Genomic DNA, 8,883 nt, shown 5'->3' with positions numbered 1-8,883 from the left:
AAAAAAAACATATTTAATATATTTAAGTCTCTTCTTTTCATTGTGCAGGGTTAAAATTTCAAATGTTTACTACAAGCTCCTCCACAATCAGAAGCTGAGCAATTACATTTGGCACATGGGTATGATGTCATCACGTTGCCTATCAACCACTTACTAAAATGCTAAAATGACCCATTAAGCTGTGTACACACTAGAAACGATTTCCTTATCACACGCTGCTTTGAAGTTGATGGCGCCATTCCAGGCTGTGGTTGCCTATGTGATCCTCTCACATTTGTTCTACCAAGTAATATGTCAATGAACATTATTGTTCTCTCGCACTGGCATTTGCTTCAGTTACTCACCTTAAAGTTGTGAAAAGTTTATCTTAGGTACTGCCCACTTCTCATCATCAGCAGTTATTTGCCCGTAGTGAGTTGAAGTTGCAGAACGTTATTCACTTTCTATTCACGTTCTAGAAGATCTCATTTACGCTCTTCGCTGCCTAATGCCTCTGTAGAGAGGCTTATCCATGATTTGATAGCTTAGCACAGCTAACTGTTGCCAAAAAATTCAAGGTCAAACTCAAGACACAAGAATTTGGGTTCCAATATCTACCCTTCTCATGGTAAATACAAGCCAATTGGAAGGTACCATAAATTCATAAAGCACCTTGTTTCAGATGTGTAGACACTATCCCTTCACTATTTAGATCACTAGCTAAGAAGCTAAGAAGCTAAGAGCTTCTTAGCTAAGAAGCTAGTGATCAATAGTTTAAAAGTTTACTGATTGTTTTAAAACTGCTTTATAGACAGTTATCTGGACAGTTATTGTACAGTTGCAAGGTTTATTGATAAAGCACTGGTAATGGTTAATAAATACTGTACATCCAATCTATACGCATTGTCGGATACTTGTTATGACATTATGAACAATGCTGGGCATCCTCTGCACACGGCCATTAACAACCAGAAGAGTCTGTTCAGTGACAGGTTGCTTCTCCCCAAGACAAGAACTAACAGACTTAAAAACTCCTTTGTCCCACACACCATCAAACTGTTTAACTCCTCTCTGGAGGGGAGAGGGAGGGGAAACAGGAGGACAAAGGAGGGGGGAACAACTAAACTGTAGTGCCTCTTCACCTCACTGTACAATACCTTGTGCAATACTTTTTGTAAATAGTCAATGGTGCAATAGACCTCAATACTTGAAATGTGCAATTCACTTGTATTTTTATTTTTATTCCTATTTATTATATTTATCCCCTTCGTATATTTTATTTATATTTGTCTCTGTATTTATATATGTGTGTGTATGTGTGTGTGTGTGTGTATAATATTCTGTAACTCTGAACTTCTGTCGGTGCTGTGCTTTTTGGAAATCGAATTTCCCAGAGGAACCCACCCGAGGGATTAATAAAGTTCTATCTTATCTTATCTTATGAAGCTGAAACTGGTTCTTGTAAATTAAGTGATATTTAACCTCCCAGTTCCCTAGCAAAAAAAAAAAAAAAAAAATCAGTGTTTGATTATTCTGTGGAGGTTAAAGTCCAATGACTTAATCGGTGGGCATGCTGTACACTGCCTTCTGCATGCTCTATCCACGTGGCACCCTCACCTAATGTAGGTAAATATTTTGAGTATTTTTACAAAACACATCTTGAGCAGACCTGTGCTACATGTAACAAAGTGCAACTTTGAACGATGGAAGTATTCACATACTGTCTGGAACTGAAGCAAAACATTCCCTTAAACCAAAGTTAATGCAAAAGAGATGAAAACACAAAAGCTTAAAAGTCATCCTTTAGCAGTGTAGCCAAAGGAGTTGCAAGCCTGCATGAACTTGCATGCACATATCTCCTACTCCGGGTCTCGACAAGAACACGGTGCTGTCCTTTTAGGAGGGCACAATTTGTGCATTATGCCGTGGAACCATCACAATGCAGGAACCCGTGCAGCTTTCTCAAGGAAAAATGTCCCTTACGTGATGGAAATGCATTAAGCTGACAGGACACGTAGAAAATGTGAGTCGAGCCGCCGGGCACGATGCTGCTTGTCTACCATTATTTCAGTGCAACCTGGGTTATTTTATTGAGTCCTGTCTCTGGTCATCAAAAAAGACACAGCACCTGCGGGGAAGTGGCTGTGACAGAAAGTGAATAAAGACTGCTTCTTCTTCAGAGTGCTGGCACTTTCTCTTATAGTCGGTACGCTCGTGTCATTAAAGGAAAAGTTCACCCCAAAATCCAATTTCTGTGTATTTTTTTCTCCCTCTGGCTTGTAGCGCTGTTTATCCATCTAGATTGTTTTGGTGCGAGTTCCCAGTTTTGGAAATATATTTGCTGTAGAGATGTCTACCTTCTCTTGAATATAATGGAAGTAAATGACTCTTGCCTTGTGGTGCTCAAAGCAACAACAACAAAATACAGCTGCAGCGTCTCTTTCCATAAATCACGACCGGATACTTTATAAATATATTGCAGGCTGAATATAGGAACTATTTTTTCTAGTGTCCACATTCACCTTTTTTTAACTAACTAATTTTTGGAAAGAGACATTGCTGCTGAGTTTTTCTAAATGTATTGTTGGTTAATCGACTACCACCAGTGCCATGTAATTCTCCTATATCTCCATAACTGTGCAAATCACACCAAAGCAATCTAGATTCATAACCAATGCAGGAATAGTTTGATGAATTTTGCAGTGGACTGCCCCTTTAAAACCCTTCTTCCAATGAACAAACCAAAGTAAGACGGAGGTATGTTAGCAATTATGAATAAATGATGATAAATGATCATAAAGCATTTGAGCTACAGAACAGATTTACTGAATGAACTACTCAGTTCTGGGTACCTTTCTTTTCTATGTAAAAATATGTACCAAATTGTACAAACATGAACATTTTCCTGACAGACAAGATGAAACTGGAGTGATTCTTCCATGGCAATATTGGAGAGATACACCAAAGGACCAGCTGCAGCACTTCTGTGTATTACATATCACCTATCCTAAAGCTGAATTTCCTTCTATTTGTCGTCTTCGCTGAGGGTTATGTTGTCATTGTAATTGTCATGTTTATTATAAGTTATCTTCTGTAATATCTTCCTGTATTTTTGTCAATTTATGGAATCTAACAACAGTCCAAATCTTTATAAATTCTCCAAACGCAGCACAGCACTCAGTCCTTACTCTGTTAGACCAGGTCATTAAAGATAACCTTACATAGTTATTAGCAAAAAACAAATCCTACCAAACAGCACTCTTTAATACCTGAGTAGCTCGATTTTCCTTAATGTTGACATTTACTGGCTGAAGGCTTTGACAGGCCACCTTACTGAGCAGCGGAGTCCCACTGACGTCAGCAGTAAGAGAAGCAGCGCCTCGGGGATATTTAACCCCTGCTTCCTCCAGGTCGCACTCAATGGAAAATCTACAAGGTCGGACTCGTTTTTGCTCATCGGGTTTAAAAGCTTCCTTCTGTGTGTACAGTTTAGTTTTCTCCTTGCTGGTATGCTTAGCTGAAAATCTAATTTACCTCTTGGATGCATTTTTTTTTTTTACTCCTACCACCTTTCATCTCAGTTTAGCATCAAACATTATTGCATTTAGCCTCGGGAATTGTGGGATTTTCTTCCTATTTGTTTCTGGATGGAGTCCATGGAAGCAGATGCTGCTGGCTCCTCCTGGAGCTCCAGGCCTCCCACTCTGTTACATGCTGGGTATCACAAAGCACTCGGGCTGTCCAGACAGAGCTGCATTAATAGTAAAATGAGAGGCAAAGCAAAAACGTAGAGGATCCTGCACATAGTTAGAACTTATTTGGCCTTTTTGAGAGATAAGCTGAAAATGCATACTTTTCACCATTTAGTTTTGCTTTTAAGCTTCATTTAATCTTGCTTATTCCTGCTGCTGCCGGTGAAACTGCCTGAGCTCCAGCCTCAAAGCAATTAAGGTCTGTGTTGTGAAAGGTGAGCTTGAAGTAATGCGCCTGCCTCACTTTCCTTCCCTTACTTTCTTTTGTTTGTTCTAACACTTTTTTCTTTATTTGTGCCTCTGCTGTCATGAGTTTCTATCTGAAGTTAGAGTGATCTGCCAATTAGGACTACAAAGTGTCATCCTGAAGAATGTCTGAACCTCCACCAATGGCATTCACACGCTCACACACACACACACACACACACACACACACACACACACACACAGATACACACTGCACACTTGGAAACAGCCAATCCTCTCTGTGCGGGCTAAGCTGTCTCCCCTGTGCCTTGAGCGCAGCTGAAGAGACAGACTGGAAAGGAAAGAGACGAAGTCCGAGAGGTGCGATTTCTTGCACCTTCGCAGAAACAACAGGTCGATCTATCACAAACGAACGTTCGCACACTTCTGCTTCGACAAGTCACATAAGTTGTTTAGCACCTGCACGTTCAACAAGCAAAAGGGGCGACGTGGGGGGGGGGGGGAGCCTCGGTTCGTGTTAATTTCCATATGCCAGAGGCACGAAAAAGTCCAAACGAGTCACCTTGCTGCTTGCAACATCATCACCCTAAAGAGGAAGTGACTGAGGCTGGAAATAAAGACAGCCCATGCAGGGTTGTTGTTCTACATCTTTCATTATTAATTCATTGTTGTATTGATTGTGTATTCATCTGGAGGGGAAGCGGAGGAGAACTGATGTCTGAGGCAGCTATATTAGCCAGCACTTCCCTTCCTCTCCTGTTTCTTATCTGGAAGGCTGCTGAGGCGCTGGGAGGATGCAGGGTGAGCCGCCTGCTACTCTGATACAAGCGTCAGAGGAAAGATACAAACCTGGAAAAAGGGCACGACAATGTGGAAAAAAAGAAGAGCTTGACCAGAGATGGGCAGTAACGCGTTCATCTCGCGTTACTTGTAACGCGTTACTGTAATCCGATTACTTTTTTGAGTAACGAGTAAAGTAAGAGATTACTATTGCAAAAAGGGTAATTAGATTACTGTTACTTTCCCGTAAGCACGCTGCATTACTGCGTTACTAAAACCGTGATTTTCTTGCGAGAGTGTCTCATGATAATGACATAAGCGAGTGTGACAACAGCTGTGTGCAGATCAACAATGGAGTGTGGGAGAGAGCATGAGCGTGTAGCGTTTAAAGCGTGGAAGTACTGACCTTACTTTAAGTTTGATTCCGTAAAAAGTGACAAAAACATTAGCGTCCGTTGTTCACTGTGTGGGAAGAAAACCCCTAAACTTCCGAGCAAGCACCGAGTAATGTGAAACTCACAGAGAAACTCGCAGATTCTTCCACTGACCGCTGCGGCACACCTGCACCAGGGTAAACCTCCGCCTACCCAACTCCTGCTTTACAGGTGAAAATAGAGCAAAAGGACCGCTAGTCTTTGATTTTATTTATTTTCTGCTGTGTTTTACTTGCATCTATTTGAAAGAGTGAGTGTAAACACAAAAAATATTTTATTTTATGTGCTGGAATGTGCAGAAAATAGGTTTAAATGTTAAACTAATTTCTTCCAGTCAGTGAATGTTGCATATAATTAAATTTTTGCTTGATGCATAAAGTTAAAAGATTAAAACTAATAAAACAAGTTTTAAAAAGAGACTTTTCCATTTGATTACATTTTGTATGATGGATTATGCAGAAAAAGTAGAATTGGGCTGAAAGATCTATCGCTTTATCACCTATTCAGGTTGTAAATCGTGTTTTTAAAAAGTAACTAAGTAACTAAGTAATTAATTACTTTTGAAAATAAGTAATCAGTAAAGTAACGGATTACTTTTTGGGGGAAGTAATCAGTAATTAGTTGCTGATTACTTTTTTCAAGTAACTTGACCAACACTGAGCTTGACTGTGCAAAATATGTATTTCAAAGCCAAGTGGTACACATGAACCAAGCTGACTGTCAAGTTTTTCAAGACCACGCCAGTGATTAATGAGAACAGCATGTCCTTTCTTAACAATTTAAATTTCTTTCTAACATTTGGGTCAACAGGAGAGAGAGAAGGAAACCAGACAGAAAGGGTAGTGAGAGGTTTAAAAGTTCTACTGCAATATTTCTCCTAGAACTATTCATCTCATCTCCATGTGTCCTGTGATATTTCAGGTTGAATTTGATGCAATCTTTGAGATCCTCTCATGGCAAAAAGATGAGATTTGGTGAGTATTGACTTCATTAGTAATGGGGTAGTTCAACACTTTTACACAGTGTATACAAAGCCACTGCAAGAAGCCAATGAACCGGACTAATCATAAAGGTTGAAACCACTAGCCTGGGTCTGCAAAATTCATCTGAACCTCACTGAATGCAGCTGAAAATACACAATTGATTAAAACTGCTTATGTGGCTTGATTTAATATGGCTTGGTATCAATCAGAAAAGCAACATGCATTTTTGAGAGAAGACTATTCTCACGTCTGTGAAGGTTCCCAGTCATCCAGGTCATCGTAGTCAAAGGAGCTTGCAAAGAAAAGCGTCTGGACTTCTTTAAGTTACTTGAAGACGTTTCACCTCTCATCCGAGAAGCTTCTCAGATGAGAGGTGAATATTCTCACATATTTATGTTCAGAGCAGGAGAGGAGAGATGAAAGAACAACAGATCTTATGCAAATGTTAAGGACTAATACTATTCCTCCCACTTCATCCTGCTTGGTAGCTCAGATCGCAACCTGATTCACCTAACCCTCTACTGTGTCCCTCTAGTCAAGAAGCAGCCTCTGACCCCACGGATGGTGAGTATATGGTCATAGGATGCTTTTGTGGCCCTGCCAGGCCGCTCTGAGGGGAATGGTTGGCCAGTCCTCTGTGAGTCGTAGTGAGAGGACATTGATGGGAGCGTAAAATTGATCAGTCTACATAAATTTCTGCACCGACTCCATAATTCCAAAGGAACAACAACAAATCATGTGTAACAAAGGACATCAAAGCACTCCTTAAAAAGAAAACGAGGACCTTCAGAGCTGGCAGTATGGAGGAGAGAGAAGCTTAAAGTATCCTAAAGAAATCCATCAAGGAGGACATGGACAACTACAGGAGAAAACTGGAGTGGAAAATCCAGCAGACCAACATGAGGGCAGTCTGGAGTGGCATGAAGTCCATCATTGGTTTAAGACCAACAAACAGCGCTGCAGTTGAAAACTGTGGAATTAACCAATAGACTAAATCCGTTCTTTAATAGCACAAACCTATGTGCTTTAACTTTGGAATATTTAAAGCTCCTTAGTTTTTCTTATTTCTACTCTTTTTTTTTAGGGAGACTTTACTTTTTATTTGAATATTTATATTTAACTTATATTAATGTCTGAAACAAGTCTGATACCTCAGTGGAAAATAAGGACACAAAAACTAAAAAGCAGCCTAAGGAGGCCACTTTTGGACTGCAACTGACTGTAGCAATGGGGTTTTGTAAAAAAATAAATAAATAACAATAATAATTAAAATAATAAAAACAAATACGATATACTGTTCACTTTCAGTCTCTTTAGCATTAAGTGGTTCTTCGCTGTTTTGCTAGCTGCACTGAAATGGGAAAATCCAGCTACTGGCCATAATTTTAGGGTTTTTAGAGCATTTTCTAAATGAGGACTGTGTGGGGGAGAGCCTGTTTGAGTCTGGTGCACCAGACAGACAAGCTGAAGTCCGACACTCTGATTTTTAATCGTCAGTTAGGGTGTAGTTAACAAATGGCGTGTAAATTAGCCTTTATACATGTAGTGTTTCATGTCTACTTTAGGAGTATGAGGAGATATTTAGAAGATTTTAATGCTCCAAGAACCAAGAAAAGCACTAAAATGTAAATATTCTGATTGGTAAAACACTTAACTGTAAATTATGGTATAGATTGTACTCTCCTGTTTCTTTACTGTTCTTTACAGACAGCTTTTCAGGGATTTCACACAATACAAATACCTATACATCGCCTGCAGTGGGTTATGGAGAAGGCTTCAGCTGAACTGGTTTAATAAAAATGTCTGTAACTCAGATCCTTTGGGGACAAAAAATCTCCAAACAAAAAGTCTGGTTTCACTAATAAACTAGAGTTGGTGTGTCAGACAGGTTTGACTTCAGGTTGCTTTAGTGGGAGTCTGAGCTTTGCTGTGAAGCTGCTCTGAGAGGATTTAGTGTGGGATAACACCAGGTAGCTGATAGCCTATTACAGTATAATCACTGAAGGTTTTTGCTCATTTGCAATCCGTGCCAGCCTGTGAGCAACTAGAGTGTATCAATGAAAGATTCATTGAAGGCAGTACAAACACAACTAGTGATCTGGATTAAATATTCATTGAGGAGATGTTAGTCGGGATCCTATGGAGCTTTAACACTTGACTCTTTCAGTGCATGTCACTATTGCTGGAATAAAACATGGCTCATTATAGCATCGAGCTGCAGCCAAGGAGGTTTTATGGTTTGGAGAAATTCAACCAAATATCCTCATCTGCTGCTGCTGCTGCTGAGCTTGTTTTTCTTACGGAACTCATTGCAGATTTAACAGCCTCCTCTCTTGAAGAAGGTAAAAGAAAGGGCACAAGGCATTTCCTGAGTGCATCCCCTGTGAGTTTGAAAAATGAATTAGGGCCTGCAGCCAGAGGTTTCCACCGCTGTTACATCCAGTAACACCCTGGGTTATTTTTAGCATCCTGCCGTCTTGTCAGACTGGAGGAGAGAAGAAACCCCCACCCCCCACCCCCCACCCCACCCTCATGTAACAAGAGGAGGCTAGTGGGAAGCTGTAAGGCAGGTATGATCACCTTATAAAGCTTTATCCAGGTTTGGAGATGTGGTGGAGGGTAAGCTCACCTGAGCACACCTTTAGGTTGACAAAAAAAGTCATTGTTACATAAATATATTGTTCTGCTGAAAAAGTGAAGGCGCTGCACATTTGTGTTAGGCTTTGGAAATGTGGTTATATATATATA

At 40.1% G+C, this 8,883-nt stretch overlaps 1 protein-coding gene across 2 annotated transcripts in view; it reads right to left on the bottom strand.

Moving 5' to 3' along the window:
• The window catches only part of gpr158a (G protein-coupled receptor 158a), a 101,003-nt gene that overhangs the window by 90,236 nt on the left and 1,884 nt on the right, over nucleotides 1-8,883 (bottom strand). The window lies entirely within an intron of this gene.

This window comes from Haplochromis burtoni, unplaced genomic scaffold, assembly GCF_018398535.1.
Source record: "Haplochromis burtoni strain Fernald_Lab_line unplaced genomic scaffold, NCSU_Asbu1 Contig_155, whole genome shotgun sequence".
NCBI classification, from domain to species: domain Eukaryota; kingdom Metazoa; phylum Chordata; class Actinopteri; order Cichliformes; family Cichlidae; genus Haplochromis; species Haplochromis burtoni.
This window is presented reverse-complemented; position numbering and strand designations above follow the sequence as displayed.